The following is a 25,404-nucleotide window of genomic DNA, read 5'->3' as shown; positions in this document are numbered from 1 at the left end:
TAATTCTTTGCAGTTTAAAATTTCATGTTTTATCGTACAGACAGTTATCTTTTTATCAGTTTTATCCCGTGGAATTTTATCATTCTATTTACATCATTATTTTAATTAACATAACACTATTTAATAACGGTTGGTGTATGATGGTGGTGGTTATTATGAATATGAATATTCCCAACTCCAGAGGCCTTATTTGAAGATACTGTGGATAGAAGACTGAACTCAAAATAAAATTCCGTTAAGTTCACTCATCATCAGTTAAACGGCAAAATACCTTTATCAACACTTGAGCAAAACTGGTGATAGCACTGGTGGGATAAGTTTTTTAGCTAGCAAAGGCTGGTTTGAAAGGTGTAAAAATCGATATGGCCTTCATAACATGAAACTTGTAGGCAAGTTTGCTTTGGCGGATTCTTTGGCAGCAGAAAGTTTCCCGACTGATTTTAAAAAAAATTACAGACAATTAGCTTCCAAAGATAGACTTACTCTTTTGTTTTGTCCAAATGCTAGTGGACACATGATCAAACCGATGTTTAAATCGCAGAATCCATGTGCTTTGAAGGAAAAGAATAAAGAACATCTTCCGGTTTATTGGAAATTCAAAAAAAAAGCCTAGGTAACAACTTCACTTTTTAGAGAGTAGTTTAATGATAGCTTTGTGTGAGAGGTTGAAAGTTACTTAGCTTCAAAATCTTTGCCTTTCAGAGTTCTGCTTCTTATTGATAACGCGACAGGACATCCAAGCAGTCTAGCATTTGACCACCCAAATGTTGAAATTGTGTTTTTGCCACACAACACCACATCACTTTTACAACTGCTAGGCAAAGGTGTGATTGCTGTGTTTAAGTCCTATGTTAAGGAGAACTTTTACTGGCTTAATTGAAAATATGGAAAGGGAGTCAGACTTAACTGTAAGTCAAATTTGGAAAAATTATAACATTGCAGATTGCCTGATTAACATCAAGGCATTAGTTGATGAGATAAGAGCATCTACAATTAATGTGTGTTGGCAAAAATTGTGGCCAGAAGTGATTGTTGCTAAAACAATCCCTCAATGTCAATGAACTACTGTTTTTTTTTTTTTGTTTTTTTTACGAAAACCCCAAACATGAGAGCTATTAGAACCTGTAGTACTTGGGTTGGAGGTTGAGAAGACGGAAGAAGATATTTGTTGACATCAGACTTGAACTTCTGTAGACTGTCATTTTCAGGAAATACATATGAAGGAAGGTTGTTCCAGAAAACAGCAGTTGAATGAATAAACAAGGAAGATGAAAAGTTGGTTCTGTGAGTTTCAAGTTGGACAGTAAATGGATGTTGGCTGGTGGTGGCACATGTTCGGACTGCCTTGAAAGAGAGAGCGGGAATAAAAGAAGCCAATTCAGAAGAACAGTGCCCATCCCATGGAAGTATTTGTAGAAAAGGCATGCAGCAGAAACAGTACATCTAGAAGACAGCGAGTGGAGAGACTCTGTTAGAAAGGAGTCATTAATTAGCCTAACTGCCCTCTTCTGAATGGAATCTAGAAGCCTGAGAGAGGTTTTGGGGGCACCGCCCCAGATGTGGGAACAATATTCGATGGTAGGGCGGATTTGCGATTTGCACAGAGTGAACAGCTGTTTGGAAGAAAAGTAACATCAAGAGCGAAAGAAAAAAACCGAGTTTTTTAGATGCAGAGGAAGCAATATTTGTAATGTGCTTGTGTCAAGAGAGACTAGAAGTCAAGGTAATCCCCAAAAGAGATATAACTTGCCTAGAAATTGGAGTGGCACCAAAGGTAAGCATAGGAGCAGATGAATCCTTTTTGTGAGATATAAGACAAGACTGGGCTATCATTGGCAAAACTATGGATAGGATTTCCAGTCAATGGAAGAAGATCATTAATATACAAGAGGAAAAAAGTGAGGGAAAGATTTTGATTTTATTTATTTTTTTTTTTTTAGGAGCATTAGCAACTAAGGCCATATTGCTCCAGGGATATGCGGTGGTCATTCCCTGACCTTTCCGCATACTCTGTATTTGGTGGTCACGGGCACGAACCCCAGTCTAATCAAGAAGCGAGTGCTACACACTGCTGCTCCTGGCCACCTGGCTATGGAGGTGTCACTATGGGGGAAGAACTGAACCTTGGGGAGGGGACACCAGCATTAGTGGAGAAGTTGGAAGACAGAGAGCCATCAGCCATCACCCTCAGTGAGCGATCAGAGAGAAAACTGGATAACCAATTACAAAAAAACAGTTGGCAAATCATAAGATGGAAGCTTGTTTAGACCTTTATGCCAAACATGATCGAAAGCCTTTTAGATGTCAAGAGCATCTGCTTGTGTTTCACCGAACTTTTCCATTGAATTTGTCCTTAGATGATTTATAGAGCTTCTTAATGTACCGTTGTATAATCGACTTAATAATATAAATAGCAATAAGAGCTTAATAGACGGTACTCACCTCAATTGATCTGCTTCGTTACATGGAGTTGAAGTGGAAATGAAGTTTAAAATAAGTTAAAATAAGTTAAATTGAATAAATACAGAATTGTTAAAGCCTGTAATTAAAATTTGCTCAAGGAAGTAGAAGCATTATCTCGTCCTGGGTTGCCATTTGAAAAAATATTAATATGAAACAAGTGAAGCCAACAGTCACAACGAGCGACTTTCGTGTTAAACGTCTTCGGTTGGCAGTGATAGGAGAAAAATAAATCGTGTATTTAAAGAATTCCTATGTTCCCATAATGCATTTTGAGATTCCAGATTCCAGACTGGAGAAAGGTTGGTTGGCAGTTTCGTATTTAGAACGTTAAATTTAGTGTTATGGCGACACCATTCTATGACAAGTGCCTCCTGTTGGAAGATTTTGTAACTAGATCTTAATTTAATAATTGCAATGGCTGAATCGACTAGGGGGTTGTGGTTGTGAGAATGTACATGTTGTGTAAGTTTGGTGCTGGTTTGATTGGTTCTGAAGCTATTTGATTGATTCTGAAGCTATTATATCATTTTTGTGGTGCTGTATTTTGCGATGGTGCTCCCGATGTAGCATGTGTTGCAACCGGATTGACATTTAATTAAATATACTACATTGTTGATGTCACTTATTGGATATTCGTGTGTCTCTTTATATAAATCAAACCAGCACCGAACTTAAACAACATGTACATTTGTGTAACAAATGTACTCTGTTTTTTTTTTTTTTTTTTTTTATGAGAACCCCAATTGACAGAGGTGGGAGAAAAGATGGGCAAAAGTTGCAGGCAATAGCTTTAGCAAGAGACCAGAATGCTCAGCTACCATTAGGCCAAGAAGCAAGTTTTCTACTCTTAGCCAAAGCCGATCTGAGCAAACGTTGACATCAGAAGTTTTGAAACAGTAATCCAACCAAGGAAAAGAAGGAAAGAAATCTTGCAGGTCATCCCATTTTGCATTCTTGTAATTCCAAACAACATGAGGTTTGGAATAGCCATGAGATAAAGGCTCCATTGGAGAAGATTGTGATCTGAGGTGCCTAAAGGATCACTCACTTCGACTGTGTACTTAGAAGGGTTGTTTGTGAGTGAGAAAAAGATCAAGCGTGTTGCCTGTATGGTCAGAATTGTCTGGTATTCTTGTAGGTAAATGAACAATCTGTGCAAGGTCATTAGTAATTGCAAAAGCCTGAGCATCTCGACCAGCTGGGTCAGCGTGACTAGAAAAAGGAAGCCAGCTGGAGTTGTGAACATTAAAATCACCAAGGAAAATTACCTCACTGTTAGGAAAGTTGGACTGGAAAAAGTCAAGTTGCAAAGAGAGAGGAAGTCAAACAGCTCCAAGTGATTAGTGGAGTTAGGACAACAGTAGAGACAACAGATGAATTTGACACAATGAGGTAGAGAGATTTTAAGCCAGAGAAGATTGAAGAGAGGAGATTCCAAATTACCAAGTCTCTGACATGGAATATTGGAATGGACATATGCACAGGTACCACCTTTGAGGCTAAAGGAATCATAAAGCAAATAATTTGGGAAACTGAGATGAGCAGTAGTTGAATCAACCAATAACTGAGATTCTGTCAGAAAAAGTACATGGAGTTTGGCAGACTGCAAGTGGAAATGGACATCGCTGAGATTAGAATTGAGACCATGTATATTTGTGAAATGAACTAGGAAGTGTTTGGGAGGTTTAGATCTTTTCGCAGATAAGCTTAATCTATTAGTTTGACAATTCATGGTGTATTCAATAGTAAAAAAAAGTGGGGGTGGGATGGACATGCTGTATGAAGTAATGAAATTTTTGGATATGCCATACACATGGTAAGAATATACCCAGATCACTGACATAACGTGGTCTTGACAATGCCTCCCCCACATACACACTACTCAGACTCCCTCGAGTCATTATCTGGCAGAGTAGAGGTAGCAAGAATATAAACACTAGCTGATCCAGAAGCCTCCTAAAGAGTTAGCAACAGGTTTTGTCTGGTGTACTAACTAGCGGGAGACCTGCAAACACCGTTTTAGAGCTGTACCCTCGAAATGATTGCCGATATTGTAGCAATTGCACAGGGAACAGAAGGCAGGGGCTTTGTAAATATCGATGCAACAGACATTTAGGAACTTACTGAGACTCATGCAGATGAACTTACAATAGAAGAGTTGGATGAATTAATGACAAGGTCAAATGAGAACCAAAATGATCCTGAGGAGAAAGATCTCGACATTGTTAGACCAGAATTAAATGACAAATCATTAAAGGAAATCTTTAGCCTCTCCATACAACTTTCAGAAAAGGCTGTGGAAAGGGATCCTAATTAGGAAAGACGCATCAAGTTTAAATGAGATCTAGAACAATTACTCTTGCCTTACAGGGAAATACAAAAGGAGCTCAATAAAAAAAAATGAAGAAACAAACTTCGATTACGAGTTATTTTTTGCCCAGCAACCCATATTCTTGAAAGATTTGTTTGAAATTTCTAATAAATGTTACATTTAATATTAAATTGTTTCTTATTTTCATTTCGATACCTTATGCTTGTATTTCACTATGTACTGTCTGTTTGTCAATGTACATAGTCATATTATGTAGGTACATATAATGCATACATAGACAAAATTTTAGACTAGTTTTTCTTATCTATTTCATACTTTGGAATTAGGGATGTTTTTTTTTTTTTTTTTTTTTTTTTGGCTGATGCTATATAAGCGTGCTTTCTTGCATCATTTGCCTTTACTAATGCTAATGCGAGACTGAAGGAGCAACACTTCGGTTGCTGATTGAGGTATTTGTAGCTTTGCTAGTTTTCCTTGGAGGAATTTATTTTTTTGAAGGTTGAGATTATAGATTTAACTCAATGTGCTGAAGAGGTGTTAGGCAGAACTGATACATCTGTTTCAGCAGTAAAAGACAGATTTAAATGGAGCAGCATAGGAATGACTAAGCATGCTCAACATAACTTGCCTAAGTGCTTACTGAGAGTCTGAATATTGAAGAACAGAGTAGCTCTGTGCAGGTGAAAATTTTACGGCTCCAGCTAATAGGTAAGTTTTTCTTAAATTTTTGATGTTTTATTGACCTAAATTGGCATATTTATTTTCTAGAAGTAGCTTTATAATCCTAGTTACGATACTTAGTTTAATTTGAAATTAGATAGAGATTTTGTAGGTTGTTACTTAGTATTGGTAAGGGCAGTGCTTTTTTTGTAAAAAAATAGGTGGTACTCATTCTTTGCTATCAGGAAAAATTGAAAATTAAAAGGATATGAAAAGTACTCTAAAAATTTTTTTTCCTGATATTGTTACTTTCGTAGTAACGCTTTTGGAATAAGAACAAATTTAGTATGTTAACACAGTTTATTAAGTATAATTAATTATTTAAGTATATATAGAAAAATAAGCAAAATGTGAATAAAATAAATAAATCGGTCAACTACTGAGTGCTGGGCGCTAAGGATGACACAAATGGTCGTTAGTGTAGTATCTCAAATAGACAGCTTTATCGTAACTGAAAAAAAAGTTTCTAGTACCCCGGCTTGGCCTAAAACTAAGGAAATAACGAAAACGTTGTCTATTTGTGCCTTTCCAGTTGTTGTTGTTGTGAATGCCAAGGGTGGGAGAAGCAACTCCGACTTCTTCCTGGAGAAGTGATTAAAGTCTCGGAGGAGAAGCGACTGGCAGGTGAGGGCCGTGCAAGACTCTGCGCAGGCGCCTCTACACTGGCTCTCTGAGTACCTCCTTGCCGGAACAACTCCAGCTTTGAAAATTGTTAAAAAATACTTTTCATCGCAAAATTTATAAATGACCTTTACAGAATTATTAACTAACTATTTAGCAACCTTTCTGTCACCAAAAGGAGAGTTACTTAGTAAAAAGAAGTGCGCTATCGAAGTGCAATAAAAAATTGGTTTTTTAATTTTAACACATTTATAATTTATCATTTAATTATAAATAATAGATTTCAATCAGAGTAGTTTTCCCTTGATAAGCATCGAATAACTAATGTGAATTTTAAATTTTTTGCGCCGTTAGCGACAGAAATAGAGAGGGGGATACGAAAATTACTCACATTTTCCTGTCTGGCACTGCCATTTTTAATTTTAAAATTATATTTTAAACATACTCGTTGAGCTCTTTCCAACGGTGTAGCTAAAGGTTGTCGACAACATTTTTATCCCCCCACATTTTAACCCCTCTCCATTTCTCAGACAAATTTTTATCAACAATGATCAATATGGCGTTATGTTGGCCCACTCGATATGCAAACCCATGCAAAATCAATAGGTTGAGTGGTTCCAGAGATACAATGCTGTGATGGACGGACGGACAGACTGACAACCGAGTGACAGTAAGGGTCCTTCGTTAGACTATAGCCCCTAAAAATAATAAGTAAAAATAATTTTATAATGAAGTTTTTGTAGAATATTCCAAATTTTTATTAAATTTTCATCCGACATCCTATGTCGACTTCTTTTCTTCCTCTTTGTGTGTGTCGGTTGCTGAATGACATTTCCGAAGCAGCTACGAATCGACATAATTTGCTGGATCAAAGCGGGTCAGCGGTGGGCATACAATTTTAAGTAACAGTAGTGAAGAAACTGTTTTTGTCATGAACAAAGCTCTGGTTGGGCTGATAACCAGATTCATTTGTGAAAATCCTCGTTCACATTTAATTGATGAAATTGGTATCAGACTCAAATTCTTTTCAACTATTTACCCCCGAAATCCACGAATTGCATTTAACTAACCTAATTGACAATTTTCTAACTTCATTTTCACCAAATGCCAACAATTCATGCTTAGAAGGTTTAATACCTTCGTTGTCCTCGTTTTCCTTCTCTCCTCATCGGTATTGTCACTAGTTCTTAAATTTGAAATTTTTATATTTTTTTGAAACTGTCCAAAATGTCAGTCATACGGACTCTGACCATGTAGAGATAGGGAAAATTTACGGAAAAATGTGGATAACGCACTTCCGCAAAACAACAGATGATTATTTGTCGGGGTAAAAGATTTACTTTTACATGCAACACGATTTGGAAAATATAACAAGAAATCTAACTTTGAATTTTTTTGAATATGGCCCTGTACGGGAAATGTTTGGACACCACTGCAGTAGAAGGTGGACCAGAGCCCATTGGGAATACACGTTGATCAGCTCACTGCAGACCAGCGCGACTTCTCCGTATGTGGGACGGGTGGTCGGATAGTTTTTACCAGGTACCACTAAGTTGTAAAATTGTAATCCCTTCAGCTCTCTTAATTCGCGCAGCAACACTAATTGCTTGAAGGCCAGAAATGCAAATAGGGCGTACCGAGTTAATTCTCTCCTCTAATCCGTTCGCTATATGAAAATTTTCTCGCTCAACAGAAACTATTTTAAATGTATCTTCCAAAGGGAATTCAAAATAATTAAACAGAGGTCCGACTGAGTAATTTAGAATTACTCAGTCGGACCTCTGTTTCACTGTCCGACTGAGTAATTTAGAATTACTCAGTCGGACAGTGAAAAATGTAAATTTAGTTAAATAATTTTAAGCTTATTTCAATAGTAGATAAACACGTGAAAAAAATTTATGGAATATTACAAATTTCAAAGTGCACTGCATGAAAATGTCACACGTCACTGTTAATAAAGGTGCCGGTACGCCGGCACCTTTATTAACAAAAAAGCACTGGGTAAGGGTATTGGACAAGATTTTGCAGCTCAGGCGAACGCTAAGTTTTTAATTATATTTAGCCATTTTTATTGACTTAATTGTTATATTAAATTATTTTCTATAAGTAGCTAATAGGCCTAGTCAAGCTCCTTGGTTTAATTTGAATTTAGATAGCGATTTTGAAAGTTAATTAATACTTGGTGTCCATAGATTTACCGCTCGTAACTTAACGCCATTGTGATACGATACAACGTATATCCTGAACTAGATAGCGTAAGGTTTAACGTAAAACTAGAAGGAGAAACATGTGGCACTGTATTACAATTCTGTTAGTTTAGTATTATCAGTAATATTTATTAATCTTATTAAATTTTGTTGTCAATTAAATTGTACTTTTTTAACTAAATACATATAACGACTTAGATTTTACAAACTTAACATTATAAATTAATAAATATAACTTGACAGGAGATACGAAAGTCATATAACGTAACTCGGAGATAATACTAAAGGAGGCAGCAAAGGAAGAAGCAAACCCTTAGCCATAATTATGAGAGCTTCCTTGGACTCAGGGGAAGTAACCATGGACTGGAGAAATACAAATGTGACCCCAATTCACAAAGGAGGATCAAAGGGCGACACAAGTAATTACAGACCTGTTAGTTTAACCCCTGTTCCCGGAAAATTAATGGAGGCACTGGTTAAAGAAGCACTGCAGGATCATCTAGACAAGACTTCAGTTATAGCTCAGACACAGCATGGTTTTGTTAAGGGGAAGTCTTGCCTGACCTATTTGATTGGATACTATGATGCAGTCACAAAAGAACTGGATGCAGGGAATAACTTTGATATTATATACTTGGATCTTAGAAAGGCTTTTGATACTGTTGCACATGGAAGACTGCTGCACAAATTGGAGCAGTGTGGCATTGGAGGCAAATTGCTGCTATGGATAAAGGGGTCGTTGAGGGGGAGAAGACAAAGTGGTAATCAATGGACACTGCTCATCGTGGACTAATGTTATTAGTGGAGTCCCTCAGGGTTCAGTATTGGGTCCATTATTGTTTTCTGTATTTATAAATGATATTGATGATGGTATATCAAGCTTAATGTCCAAGTTTGCAGACGATACAAAGGTTGGCAGGGTTGTCAAGGACACTACTGACACTATGCTACTGCAACAGGATCTGGAAAGCTGCTGCTATGGATAAAGGGGTGGTTGAGGGGGAGAAGACAAAGTGGTAATCAATGGACACTGCTCATCGTGGACTAATGTTATTAGTGGAGTCCCTCAGGGTTCAGTATTGGGTCCATTATTGTTTTCTGTATTTATAAATGATATTGATGATGGTATATCAAGCTTAATGTCCAAGTTTGCAGACGATACGAAGGTTGGCAGAGTTGTCAATTACACTATTGACACTATGCTACTGCAACAGGATCTGGAAAGGTTGAGCAGATGGGCTGAGAGGTGGCAAATGAAGTTTAACATTGACAAATGTAAGTACTACATATGGGAAACAGCAACCCCAGAGCAACGTATCAACTCTGTGGTACTACACTGACAGTGGTAGAGAATGAAAGGGACCTGGGGGTGGTTGTGCAGGCAGATATGAAGTTTTCTGAGCAGTGCAGACGGGCTGCAAGGGTAGCTCATGGTGTATTGTCAATGATATATAGGAATTTTTCTAGCAGGGATAAGGAGGTGATTATTCCCTTGTATAAGGCAATGGTCAGGCCACACCTAGAGTACTGTATACAGGTCTGGAGGCCTCATTTCAAGAAGGATGTAGAGAGGCTGGAACGAGTACAGAGAAGGGCAACAAGATTGGTGAGTGGAACAAAGGGGTGCTCTTACAAGGAAAGGTTTACGTTTTGCAAATTACAGTGTCTGGAGACTAGGCACCAGTGAGGTGATCTGATAGAGGTGTATAAAGCCTTGAATGGTTTGAGCATGCTCAATGCTGATGGGATTCTTCCTCTTGCTCAGAATAATCACCTGAGAGGGCATAAATTCAAATTGAGGAAAGACAGATGTAGGATAGACGTGAGGAAATTTGCCTTTAGCCAGCGGGTGGTTGGTTGGTGGAACAGACTTCCATCCCTTGTCGTGGAAGTTGATAGCCTAAATAAGTTTAAGGCTCAGCTGGACAGGTATTTCGAATGAACAGAGGGGTGAAGTGGAAGTGGTTATTTTTTATTTATTTATTTAACTATTTATATTATTTTATTTTTTTTTGGCTGATGCTGCATAAGCTTGCTTTCTTGCATCAAATGCCTCTACTAATGCTAATGCTAATACTCGATACCGAAAAAAAAATATATATATTATAATTAATATGACAAATAAAAGTAAAGATGGCAGTTCCAAACATCCGGTATCCAGTTTATTTAACTTTCTGATGTTTTATCTGTTTTTACTCTTTAATACAAACTTTTATATATATATATATATATATATATATATATATATATATATATATAGTGTTATAACTTCATTGGAATATAAGTTTAGGGTTATACTGTATTTTTATTGAAATTGAATCGAAATCATGACTCATACCAGAGCAGCAAAGCAAAATGCTCAAGCTGATGGGAGTGCTGTGACTCAGGGAGAACTGAGGGGGTGGGGTTTTCCTCTGAATCACAGCCTTTTGAAATGTACCGCTTGTTTGATGTTTATCGAGTAATCAGAAGCGGGACATTGAATGCCCTCAAAGGATTTAAATTGAGTGGCCCCATCAAGCTCTTAGCTGCCCTCATCAACGCTAGAGCTAGCACTTGAATATATCATGCAACACAGCGGCAATCCCCAAGGGAAACGCTGGTCCCACAGGAACTAGTTGTCAGTGAAACGAGGAACATATCGTGCAAAAAGGATGGTGGAACAGGATCATGGTGTCTGCCAGGTGCAATGATTGAAGACATTGTAGAGCAGATATCATCTTTTAAGGGCACAAAAGGTGATATTGTTGTACACGCTGGCACTAATGATATTAAGAGTAGGAGGTAGGAGACTGGCGGAATTACTTAACAAGTACAGGTCAATGTTGAAATAAAGCTGTGAGTTAGGGTTGAATTTGAAAGTGCCTACAATTCTGCCCAGATACGATAGGAGGGAGTGTGTGATGAGAGCCTTGTTGATTAATTTGGCCCTGGAGAGATTGTCCAAGGCTAGAGGGGTAGAATTTTCCTCAGCCTGGTCTGTGCTTGTTAACAGGAGAGACTGCTTCTACAGGTATGAGATACACTTAAATAGCAAGGGTGCAAGAATATTTGCTGAGGCTATCGAGGCAGAGTTAGGTGGAGGTGGAAAACTGCTAGCTTGGGGGGGGGGAAACGCGGACTAATAGATTAACAGTAGCCGCTCGCAGAGGTGAAAGTGATTCTTGCACTGTTCTAATGGAATGAGGAGCAGAATGGAAAACAAGGTGCATGGGATTTCAGAGAATGCTAGGAATCATTGTGGAACAAGTAAACACATGGTTTGTGTTAGGGTAGCTAAGAATAAGAACAGGTGCATGTATACTTGCGTATACACCAATGCTAGGAGTTTGGTAAATAAATTTGATGAATTTGAGGTATTGCTCAAAACATCAAAGGCAGATATTGTTGGGATATCAGAGATGTGGTGTCACACAGATATAAGGAATGCAGAACTGGAATTTGGGGAGTACAAGGTGTACAGGAAGGATAGACAGGATAGGAAGGGAGGAGGGGTCATGCTATTAGTTAAGAAACAAAATCCAAGGAAGTGAAGCCATTCGACATCACTGGACATTGCAGTGTTGAGTCAGTTTGGTGTGACATAAGCATTGGGAAATCAAAATTGAAAGCAGGATTGCGTTAGAGGGCTAACGACTCTGATGAGTATAATAAGAAACTGTACAGGGAAATAGAGTGGGCCAGTAAATCAGAGAATCTTATAATGGGGGATTTTAATTTCCCAGATATTGACTGGAATTTGTGGGTTGGTCACTCACACACTAGCAAGGCGTTTGTGGATTTATTGGACGATTGCTTTCTACATTAGCATGTTCGGGAGACAGCTAGAGGGAGTAATACTCTTGATCTGATTATCAGTAGTGATTCTTCATGCATTAAGAATCTGCAGATAAAGGAACCACTAGGTGGCAGTGGTCAGTGTGCTGAAGTGGGATTTACTCAAAGAGGTAACTACCATCAGGGGTAAAGGGAAGGGTGTTTGCTTTTGTAATGGCGACTACGGTGGTCTGAGATGGTATTTAAGTTCTATACGGCGGGACCAACTGATGATGTTACCAACAGAAAATTCAAAATGGGAAGCATTCAAAGAATTTATCTTGGAAGCTACTATGCTTTACATACCAACTAAGATTTTCACTCCGTGGCTGAGTTAGTCGGTCTCAGGCGTAGATAGCAAGGTTTTTCTCCCCAGTAGTGGGTTTTTTCGTCCAGCAAAACAGGCAAATCGACCATAGAACATACGCAATTTACAGACACAAATGTGGGTTAATGTATTTAATTACGGGCAACCCTAAAATAATAATTTTTAAAAATACAAACTAAGAAATATTGTTTAAGGTGTAGGCCTAAATGGATGTCAGATGAACTAATGAGACATATGGGATACATATAAATTAATGGGTGACATAGAAGCCTATGATAGATATAAGCTAGTCTGTAACCAAGTCACAAAGGAGATTAGGCAGGAAAGGCAGATTATGAGAAATCTTTGGCAAAGGATGCAAAGAAAAACAGCAAAGACTTCTTTACCTATATAAACTCTAGAAGGAAAGGGATGAATCAGATTGGTCCACTGAATATTGATGGTTCAACTGTTGGTGATCCTGCTCTGGTGGCTAATGAACTAAGTGAGTATTTTGCATTTACATTCACACATTAGGAGTTATTCAGGGAGGGGAATGCCAGAGGTGTATTAAAATCTGGCAGTGAGCTAGTTGATTTTGTAATAGAGAGTTTCTGATAGAGGTGTATAAACCCTTGAACGGTTTTTGAGCATGATCAATGCTGATGGCACTCTTCCTCTTGCTCAGAATAATCACCTGAGAGGGAATAAATTCAAATTGAGGAAAGACAGATGTAGGATAAATGTGCGGAAATTTGCCTTTAGCCAGCGGGTGGTTGGTTGGTGGAACAGACTTCCATCCATTGTTGTGGAAGTTGATAGCCTAAATAAATTTAAGGATCAGCTGGACAAGTATTTCAAATGAACAGAGGGGTGAAATGGGAGTTTTTTTTTTTTTTTTTTGCTGATGCTGCATAAGCTTGTTTTCTTGCATCATATGCCGCTACTAATGCTAATAAATGAGAGAAAAGTGGAGGAGAAATTGTTGAAGTAAGAAAGGCACCTGGGATCTATCCAATTATATGAAAGGAGGCAACAAAGGAAGTAAGCAAACCCTTAGCCATAATTAGAGTTTCTTTGGACTCAGGGGAGGTACCCACGGACTGGAGATTTGCAAATGTGACCCCAATTCACAAGGGAGGGTCAAAGGGAACACTAGTAATTATAGACCTGTTAGTTTAACTTCTGTTCCAGGAAAATTAATGGAGGCACTGGTTAAAGAATTACTGCAGAATCATCTAGACAAGACTTCAGTTATAGCTCGGACACAGCATGGTTTTGTTAAGGGAAAGTCTTGCCTGACCAATTTGATTTTATACTATGATGTGGTCACAAAGGAACTGGATGCAAAGAATAATTTTGATATCTTGTACTTGGATCTCGGGAAGGCTTTTGATACTGTTGCACACGGAAGACTGCTGAACAAATTGGAGCAGTGTGGCATTGGAGGCAAATTGCTGCTATGGATAAAGGGATGGTTGAGTGGGGAAAGACAGAGTGGTAATCAATGGACACTGCTCATCGTGGACTAATGTTATTAGCGGAGTCCCTCAGGGTTCAGTGTTGAGTCCATTGTTGTTTTCTGTATTTATAAATGATATTGATGATGGTATATCAAGCTTAATGTCCAAGTTTGCAGATGATACGAAGGTTGGCATGGTTGTTAAGGACACTAATGACAGTAAGCTGCTGTAACAGGATCTAGAATAGTTGAGCAGATGGGCTGAGAGGTGTCAAATGAAGTTTAACATTAACAAATGTAAAGTACTACATATGGGAAGCAGTAACCCCAGTGTAACGTATCAACTCTGTCGTACTACACTGACAGTGGTAGAGAATGAAAAGGACTTGGGGGAAATTGTGCAGGCAAATATGAAGTTCTCTGAGCGGTGCAGACGGTCTGCAAGAGTAGCTCACGGTGTCTTGTCAATGATATACAGGAATTTTTCTAGCAGGGATAAGGAGGTGATTATCCACTTGTACAGAGTGGCCACTGAAAGACTGAAGGGTTTGAAAAAGTCAACTTGTTCATTTTTAATCTTTTTTTATTTCTTTTTTTACAGGTTATAGAGCATCCCTTGGAGATTAAAATGGCTACGTAGGATGTCCAGCAATGAGTAAAACTTGTTGGATTTTTCTATTCCAGTGAAAGATCAATTAATGAAACTGAGAAAATAACCGCAACATTTTAAAGTCCTCCTAGTGATAACATGATTTGGAACCTAATCGCCCAGTTTGAAAGAACTGGATCAGTCGGCGATCTTCCGGGAAGAGGTCCTGTGCGCACTGACGCAGCGGTGGAAGCTGTACGGCAGAGTGTCCTTGAGGATCCATCTGCTTCTACCCGTCGTCGCTCTGCTCAACTAGGCATCGCCAGAATATCGCTTCAGAAGATTCCGAAAGGGTGGTCAGTCTTTCAGTGGCCACATTTTAATCTCCAAGGGATGCTCTATAACTTTTAAAAAAAGAAAATGAAAAAGATATTAAAAATAACAAATCATGACTTTTTCAAACCCTTCAGTCTTTCGGTAGCCATCCTATATAAGGCAATGGTCAGGCCACATCTTGAGTACTGTATACAGGTCTGGAGGCCTCATTTTTAAGAAGGATGTAGAGCTGTTGGAACGAGTACAGAGAAGGGCAACAAGATTAGTGAATGGAACAAAGGGTTGCTCTTATGAAGAAAGGCTTAAGTTTTGCAAATTACAATGTCTGGAGACTAGGCACTTGCGAGGTGATCTAATTGAGGCGTATAAAGCCTTGAATGGTTTGAGAATGCTCAATGCTGATGGGATTGTTCCTCTTGCTCAGAATAATCACCTGAGAGGGCATAAATTCAAATTGAGGAAAGACAGTTGTAGGATAGATGTGCGGAAGTTTGCCTTTAGCCAGTGGGTAGTTGGTTGGTGGAACATACTTCTATCCTTTGTTGTGGAAGTTGATAGCCTGAATAAATTTAAGACTGAGCTGGACAGGTATTTGAAACGAATGGAGGGGTGAAATGGGAGAATTATTTTTTCTTGGCTGATGCTGTATAAGCTTGCTTTCTTGCATCATATGCCTCTACTAATGCTCATATAAAATGACGACTCATACATAAAATCATCATATCTACAAGAATGTGCGCAGAAGAAAATAGTGAAAATATGGTTATGGTATTTGATAAATTCACCTTTGTATAAATTCTACGACATGAAAGCGAGTGTGGTGATTTTTTGGGGACGAATGATGATAATGAATAGGAACATTTAGATGAAATTGTGGAACCTGTCAGCAATGATAATGAACTATTGTTAATTCAACAACAGACATTATTATGGTCTGAAGATAAATATTTTTGTATAGAAACTGGGTCAGAAATCATCTCCAACAAGTTTCATATTTGATATACATGCAGAACTTGATTTTCCAGCTACATATTTGGGACATACACAAAAATTTAAAAATGGATTGAAAATTACTCCCTGTATGATGGCATTGAGTGAAATTTGTAGATCTGATCATTGTGGAGTTACTCCCCAACATTTGCTATATATGGCAATGAAAATGATGCGAATGTGTACCGCAGAAAATTTGAAAATTGCATTTAAATCAGTAGGAATAACAGCTAATATTACTTGTTCTATATTGGAATCGAAAGAATTCATTAGAGATTTGCTCTAGAATGTGTGGCATTCACTACAATTTCTTGAATTAGTACAAGCTGTTTGACTGTCTGATAGTACACTTTCTAAAATTCTTACAAAAATAGGCAATGGAGAAGCATTATTACCCGATGAACTTAAAATTATAGAATCGAGATTTGTTACCAAAGAAGATGCTACTAATTTATGTCTGCAATGGATTCGAAATAAAATTCATAAAATGTCAATGACTGAAACTGCAGGACTTCCATACATTCTATCATTATTGAAAGGAAAACCGTACGTGATTACTACTAATATAGATGTGGTCGATGGATTGGTAAATGGTGCAATCGGTACTTAAGTATATTTCAAATTTGAGGACGACAAAACATTTAAACGAGTATGGATGAAATTTCATTAGTCAAAAATAAGACATAACCTTCAGTCTCGTTAGTAACAATATGTGAAAGATAAACATTTACCTAGTCAATCCGTACCTATTATAAAATGATCAACGATGATTCCATTCAAGAACAATAGGAAATTAACATGTAGACGTACACAATTTCCTTTAGTATGTGCTTTGACTATGCATAAATCTCAAGGAGGGACCTTCGACAAAGTTGTATATAATTATGAGAATGATCATCAACAGCAACTTGTATATGTGGTGTTATCTCGAGTGACTTCATGGCAAGGTTTATATATTAGAAATCCCCACAACGATTTCATATTTCACCACGGCAAAGCTACTAGTAATATAGAACTTCGTGCTGAACTAGATCAATTGAAAAATTGATAAGCTACCATCTTTACAGGATGAACTGCAAGATTTCATACAAAGTGGTATATCTATAATGTCAATGAACATACAAAGTTTACATGCCCATATTTGAGATATCGAAATAGACACAATCTTTCAATCCAAAATATTGATATTAACTGAAACGTTGTAGGATAATGATGAACATATATTACTTAAACCATTCCAATGTGTGACTCAATTTAAAAGGTTTGATGTTCATAGTAGTGGTGTTGCGATATATCAATGTGAAGGTTCAATTATCATCAGTACACTACGTATCTTTGCAAAACATAAAGCACTATTCCAATGTGTGACTCAATTTAAAAGGTTGGATGTTCGTAGTGGTGGTGTTGCGATATATCAATGTGAAGGTTCAACTATCATCAGTACACCATGTATCTTTGCACAACATAAAGCAGTAATGCGACAGCAGTATCAGATGAAATTGGAGACATTTGTGGATCTTTGTGCAAATTCAATAGGGAATCTATTTTCATCGTTGCTGTATACATCACTCCAGGGATGTCATTAGATATACCGGTAATTCAAAAATTCATAAACAAGAATTTGTTGCCGTATTCCATTGAAGGTGCAAAATTATTGGAAGAGCCACTGGATCGTATACCTATAGATCTTGCTGGTGATTTCAATCTAGAATTAAATTCTGAAGCTGGAAAGAAGTTTTGTAAATTTATGAAAGATGTCTTCAATTAGGTATTAAGTCAAATACTATGCGTAATGGAACGTAAATACTACGCATAATGGAACGTAAATACTATGCTTAATGGAACGACAATCAATGGAGTATTCACTCAGGAATTAAAATCATTTGAGTGTCAAAATTATATATCTTATTTCAGTTACCATAGACCAATAATTTTAGCGTTATTATAATATATTTTTTACGAATTATTTCATTGTACAGTAGTACAATGAAAAAATCTGTTCATTGTATTTCACTGTACCGAAATATTTTTCAATAAAAATAATGCAGCAATACTTTTTTTATTTATTTTACTGTACCAGTTTCATAATGAGTTCCTGCAGTAAAGACGTTTTTAACGGCTGCCGCTGTGACATTATCAGTCTCAGAGTAGAGCAGCAGCAACTCGTTAGGTACCTGGGTGTCTCAAAAATATTTGGTACAAACGTTTAGGGGAGGTAGGTAACATCTAAAGGAATGTGAATCGCATAGGAACTCATAACCAGAAACATCACGGGAAAGTAGTAGCAGAGGCACAAGAAGCAGAAATGACACAAGACAGTAATTAGTGGCAAGCATTTATTTGACATAATATTAACAATGGAGTATGAGATGGATGCATTTCATGATGTTACAACAGATGCTCGAAGGTTCCACCATGAGACGCGATGCATGCATGACACCGACGCAGCATGGATTGGCAGACATGGTCGAACACACCTGGAGTTTCTTTGACAGTAGCAGCAGCGCAGACGAGTCTCGCCATGAGATCCATTTCCGTCTCCACAGGCGATTTTATATTCAGATTTTAGGGCCCCCCCCACAGAAAGAAATCAAGGCTCGATAAATCAGGTGAGCATAGGCGTCCACCACGGCCAATCCATTGACGCCCAAAATGCCTGTTCAAATGGTCATGAACACACCTTCCATAATGGGCAGGCGCCCCGTCATGTTGAAACCAAATGTTGCATCTCACATTTGCTGGAACATCTTCATGTAACCCTGGTAGAACTTGTTCAAGAAAGATCCGACATTTAGCAGAGTTCATGCGGGATGGTAACAGGTATGGGCAGAGTAAGCAGTCACTGACCATACCTGCCCACACATTTATTGCGAAGCGATGTTGTGCCGCATTGGGGTGCACACCGCATGGGCCCTCTGCTAATCCATACACTAGGTGCATGTCTGCCAGCTCACAATTCATATATCGATGCATGCTCTTCGTGCAGCGACTACTGCTTGAATGAGTAAACCAGAAATTTTCCTGCTCCCGAACTGATGAACAGCGCCGTGTACCGACTTACAGTGACGTTTCTGGTTATGGGTTCCTATGCAATTCACATTCCTTTAGATGTTACCTACCTTCCCTAAATGTTTGTACCAATATTTTTGAGACACCCTGTATAACTATAACTTATAAGTTATAGAAAGTCTATAACTTATATAAGTTATAGACTTTCTATAACTTATCTAAGTACTTGGTATATAATTTTTTATTTAAGTACTCTGGCAGGCCCTCCCACCTAATTTCCAAGGATTCAGTGCCAAGGCCTATTATAAAAAAAAAGGGTGGGGGGGGGATGAACATTAGAATTTGGAAAGATTTCAAAAGAAATTTTTGAGACAGTGGTTGAATTTAGATGTTATTAGAATTTGGTGGCATTGTTAAGGGGGCGTACTTGGTCAGTTTAGTTAGAGTGGGGGGGAGAGACAAGATTGGAGGGAAACAGGTAGAAAGATGGGGACGATAGAGTAGGTATCCCCAAAGAGGTCAGTAGGGACAAGCCCCACCAGGCGAAGTATGGGGGGAGGGAGGGGGAGGAGACAGAGACCCCCCACGACTGGGTATGGTGTTTTAAAGGGAACTGGGTTTGAGTACACAGTTCAGATCGTCAAATGGCGTGTTGTACTAATTCCAATAGGAGGTCAAACTGCCCATCCTGCTCCGGGGATGGGATATGTTCGCTGTCTGTGGGGAGTGGGAGAGACAGACATTTACTTCATTCATAATCTGCATTCTATTTTTATACTTTTTTCTTATATTGCATAATAATTTTTTTTTTTTTTTGTTAGACTAGATATATATATGTGTATATATATATATATTTTTCACTCACTCATTAATCTTTTTTTTCTCACACACCAGGGGGGGGGATGTAATGGTGTGTAATGTAAATTTAATACTAATACATAATAGTGAAATAAGTAGGAATATAAATGATTGAAACTAGGGTTGAAACTTAACTGTAACATTTATGGTTTGTATTCTTTTTCTCTCACAGTTACACTCATTCATCTTTCTGGCATTCATTTCATTTGTTTGACTCTTGCTTTCTGCACTGCACTCTCTGGGCACCTTGGCGCCTCCATAGCCAGGTGGGCAGGAGCAGCAGTGCATAGCACATGCTTCTTGATTAGCCCGGGGTTCGAGCCTGTGATCGCCAAATACAGAGGATGCAGAAAGGTCAGGGAATGACCACCGCATATCCCCAAAGCAACATGGCCTTAATTGCTCATGCTCCTAAAAAAAAAACCAAATAATAACTGGGCACCTCAACTTACTGTTATTCTTTAGTTGTAGTGCAGTCCTAGCTGCAAGTTTTTTGCAGGCCAGGGGAGAATGCAGTGATAGTGTTTGTGTTGTTAGTAAATGTTTGTTATTATATATTACATAATTTAACAGGGATTACCTTGATTTCTTTTATAAGGAAGTTCTTGTCCAACTCTCCAGGTCCAACACATAAAAATAATTAAAAAAGGCTATTAAACCATACCGTTAGAGTGAATGCAAATCAGTAGTCCGGGATCAATGCTGAGACCCCAACCCCACCCCAAAACCACTAATCGCGACAAAGCTATTGGCATCAGAAAACATTGTGTCAATTCTAAAATGATTTAAAAACATTAAAATTACGTGATGGCATTTTTCTTCCTCCTTAAGTTGGACGTAAGCTTTTCGCTAAAACATGTTCACAGGACGGAATGAAACTAGTGAATGTGCCGGTGCGTCTTATTTAAAAGCATTATTTATTTGTTATCGTGCATGTGTTCATTCACAGGATCAATCATCAGATATTAGAAACGGTCTGCAAATGTTAATAGAATTTTTACATAATTTCATTTCGAGTGTTTCCACAATGAGTAATTTGCTGTAATTGTGTTGAATGTTAATGACTTTGCTTCATTAAAAAGAAACGAATGAACCGCATTCATGCCGTGAAATACTAATTCAGAGGCACCAGTTCTCAACCCTCGAACTGAAGCTTCGTGTTGTTTGACACGAGATTCTAAAACTCCCCCTCGTGGAGCCCACATATGACGAGTCGCAGTCTTTGCAAGAAATGCTATAAACTAAGTCATGTATCTGTTGCATGGAAGAATTTGTTGACTGTTGTCTTAATAAATTATGTAATTTGTTAATAGGTTTAGCTATTATTCTCATGTCTGTACCTTTACACAAAAGTCATTCAGCTTGTTAAACCAATGTTCTACATATGGCACTGTAATAAAATGCTTTATATCTATATTTGTTTTCTGGTAGTTATTTCTTATCTTTTCTCGAGCAAGCAATTTAGTTTTCTTAATAGAGGTAATTGGATAACCTCTGTTAAGATATCTTTTTGATAATTCATTTATTTCTACATGTAGTCCACTCTGTGTGGTGATACATTATATGGGTGGTAACTCTTGTAATGTAACAACATACCCTTGTCCGTAGGTTTTCTATAAATATTAAAATTTATTATATCTCCTCTCTGTAATGTGAAATCAAGGAAGTTAATAGATCGTGTATCATCCTTTTCTGTTTGTAGAGTAAAATTTAGTCTTGTATGAATGTTGTTGAATACTTGTAATTTCACATTACAGAGAGAAGTAGATATAATAAATTTTAATATATATAGAAAACCTACGAACAAGGGTATGTTGTTACATTATAATAGTTACTACCTGTATACTTACAAGAAATCGGTCATGTTGAACCAGTTCTTAGATGCATATAAATATACCACTATGCAGAGTGGACTACAGGTAGAAATAAATGAATTAACAAAAAGATTTCTTAACAGAGGTTATCCAATTACCTCTATTAATAAAATTAAATTGCTTGCTCAAGAAAAGATAAGAAATAACTACCAGAAAACAATTATAGACAAAGCATTTTATTACAGTGCCATACGCCATGAATGCGGTTCATTTGTTTCTTTTTAATGAGGCAAAAGTCATTAACATTCGACACAATTACAGTAAATTACTCATCGTGGAAACACTCGAAACGAAATTATGTAAAAATTCTATTAACATTCGTAGACCATTTCTAATATCTGATGATTGGTCCTATGAATGCATGTATGCATGCATGATAATGAATAAATAATGCTTTTAAATAAGATGCACCGGCGCATTCATTAGTTTCATTCCGTTATGTGAACGCGTTTTCGTGAAAACTTTACGTCCAACTTAAGGAGGAAGAAATATACCATCCTATAATTTAATGTTTTTAAACCATTTTAGAATTGACACAATGCTTTCTGATGCCGATAGTTTTGTAGCGATTAATGGTTTTGGGGTCTCAGCATTGATCCCGGACTTTTGATTTGCGTCAGGATAAGGGGTTTAGAGGGGGAACAGGTATCCTGTGTGTTATAAGACACTCAGCCTAAAACACTGATGGATCCAATATCTCTCTATTACAGAAGATTTAGGAGAGGTCTGGTTGGCCTGCCTCCCTAAAATCCACTCATGCACACCTTCTCGATGGTAAGCCCTGTTACGTCACTTAGGTGGCAACGAACGTGTAGAGTGGTTCTCTTCAAGACGCCTGGTCAGTGTGAAGAGGAAAAGACCAAACCTTCCAGCATATGACAGCACGACAAAACAAATGGCTCTCAGTCCCCAGCAGCTTTCACTCCCCCTCTTACGGCAGCGAGAGGATCAGAGTGGAAGCAGAGGGTGCTAAGAATCTCTGGGTACTACCAGGCTGCCATGCACGGAAACTGAACTGGGCCTGTTATAATGTAAGATCACTCATCGGTGAAGACAGGATATTAGAGCTGGAAAAGGAATTAGAAAATGTGAATTGGAATATTATCGGTTTGGCTGAAAGAAGAAGAAGAAATGAATCACTTATAAATTTATTAAGTGGAAATCTGCTGTACACCAATGGAAACAGTGAAAGGAGTGAAGGTGGAGTTGGGTTTCTGGTCCATAAAGATTTAAAAAACAACATTTTGGAAATGTTTTTTTAAATTTTGGAATTCAAAAGTAAATTACCAAGGGTGTCAAGACTAATACTTAAGATTTCTAAGAGGTACAAGCTAAAGGTTATAATGATTTATGCACCAACATCGAGCCATGATGATGAAGAGGTTGAAGAAATGTACACCGAAATTGAGTCTTCTAGATGAGCAGAAAACCCACTACCTTATTATTATGGGGGACTTCAATGCTAAGGTTGGAAAAAGACAAAACAGCACAGAAAGGGGAACTATAGGAAATTTTGGAATTGGTGAAAGAAATGAAAGAGGTGAAAGACTTGTGGAATTTGCAGAATCTCAAGGATTGTCAGTAATGAACACTTTTTTCAAGAAAAGGGTGAACAGAAAGTGGACATGGAAGAGTCCAAATGGATTAACAACTAATGAAATCGACTTCATCCTCACTAACAGAAGATATATTGTGAATGATGTTACCGTCCTGAATAAGGTAAATGTTGGAAGTGATCACAGAATGGTAAGATGTACACTTGATGTAGGAAAGGAAAGGAAAAAAACTGACTCAAGTAAATAATACAAAGGTCTTTGAGATAACAGAAGAGGAGAAAAAGCAGTATGTACTGGAACTTAAGAACAAGTTTGAGCTTCTGCAGACTGCTCAGGACCAAGATATCAAAGAGGAATATTACAAACTTTCTGAAATTGATAAAGCCCAAGAAACCTATAGGGAAAAAGAAATCCAAAGAAGAAAAAATTAGTCAAGAAACACTTGATATGATGAACCGAAGGCGAAAAATGAAGAGCAAGATAAACTAACAAGGAAAAAATTGAGTATACTGAGTTATGCAAAGCCATTAGAAAGTGACTCAGAGGACATAAGAAGATTTAACACAAGAAAAGTAGAACAAGCATTAAAGGAAAACAAAGGATTTAAATCAGCAGCCATGAGCAGTAATACAGAAAAACAAATGATACTGAAACTGAAGAATAGCGATGGTGTACTTATAAACAGCAGAGAAGGCGTAATTCAAATAGCAGAAGACTACTATAGAGAATTATACAAGGAGTGAGGGAATGATGCCAGCAGTGGGAAAGATGGATTGCAAAGTAGCAACATACGACATATCCAATATTCTTCCTGATGAGGTAGAACATGCATTGAAGAAAATCAGAAAGCCACGGGGGAAGATGAAGTTACTGTAGAGTTGTTAAAATTGGGAGGAAGAGACATAACACAAAAATTGGCAAGACTCTTCACAAAGTGCATTAGAAAAGGTGTGACGCCTAAGCAGTGGAATAATGCAATCATAGTTTTGCTGCATACGAAAGGAGATAAATCAGAAATTGGAAATTATAGACCAATTAGCTTGTTATCCCACATCTACAAGTTGTTCACAAGGGTCATTACCAACAGATTAGAAAGAATACTTGATGAGAATTAACCGAAAGAGCAAGCTGGCTTTAGGACAGGATTCTCAACTACGGATCACCTTCACATAATATCACAGCTAATGGAGAAAGCAAATGAATATAAAACACCCTTATGCCTGGCATTTTTGGATTATGAAAAGGCATTTGACTCCATACAGCATAAGGCAATGTTTCGGGCACTGGAAAGACAAGGCATAGATACCCCACATATTATGATTTTGAAGAAAATATATGAGAGTGCTACCTCCTTTATTAGACTAGACAAAGACGAGAAAGGAGTTCAACAAGGAGACACAATATCTCCGAAGCTGTTTGCTGCTGCCCTTGAGGAAGCTTTCAGAAGATTAGACTGGTCACAGAAAGGAGTCAATGTGAATGGAGAGTACCTAAACCATTTACGATTTGCAGATGACATTGTGGTCATAAGCCACGATCCCAAAGAATTAGAGGAAAATCTTAACCAGTTATGCACAGTTAGTAAGAATTTTGGACTAAAGATGAATATGGCTAAAACAAAAGTAATGATGAACAAGTATGCCACAGAAAGGGAAATAATGATTGAAGGAGCAGTAATTGAAAAGGTGGAGTCATATACTTATCTGGGACAAGTTATTAGCTGTAATAATGATAAATGGCTGGAAGTCAAGAGAAGAATAAATTTTGGATGGATAGCATTCAGGAAATATAGTCACATACTGAAGAGCAATATCTCAGTTTGAAACGTAAAATAATGAACCAATGTATACTCCCACCATGGCTTATGGAAGTGAAATTTGGGCACTCACCAAAAGAATGGAAGAGAAGCTGAGAACTACACAGCGAAGAATGGAACGAATTATATTGGGAATCAGACTGTTAGATAAGAAGAGAAACACATGGATTAGGCAGCAAACTCAAGTAAAGGACATTCTTATCAAAACTAAAGAACTAAAATGGCCTTGGGCAGGACACATAGTTTGGAGACATAATGACAGATGGACTATAAGAAAATAACAGAATGGTACCCAGAGGAGCTAGAAGAAAACCAGGAAGACAAAGGCGGAGATGGATAGATGAAATTCATGAGTTTGTGGGTAGTAAATGGATGGCCAGTGCTCAAAACAGAAGGAACTGGAAAGTTGCTGGAGAGGCCTTCATCCTGCAGTGGATTGAAAATGGCT

The sequence above is a fragment of the Mastigoproctus giganteus genome, chromosome 1 (assembly GCF_048544385.1).
Source record: "Mastigoproctus giganteus isolate SK-2022 chromosome 1, ASM4854438v1, whole genome shotgun sequence".
Classification (NCBI taxonomy): Eukaryota; Metazoa; Arthropoda; class Arachnida; order Uropygi; family Thelyphonidae; genus Mastigoproctus; species Mastigoproctus giganteus.
Note: the sequence above shows the minus strand (reverse complement) of the source record.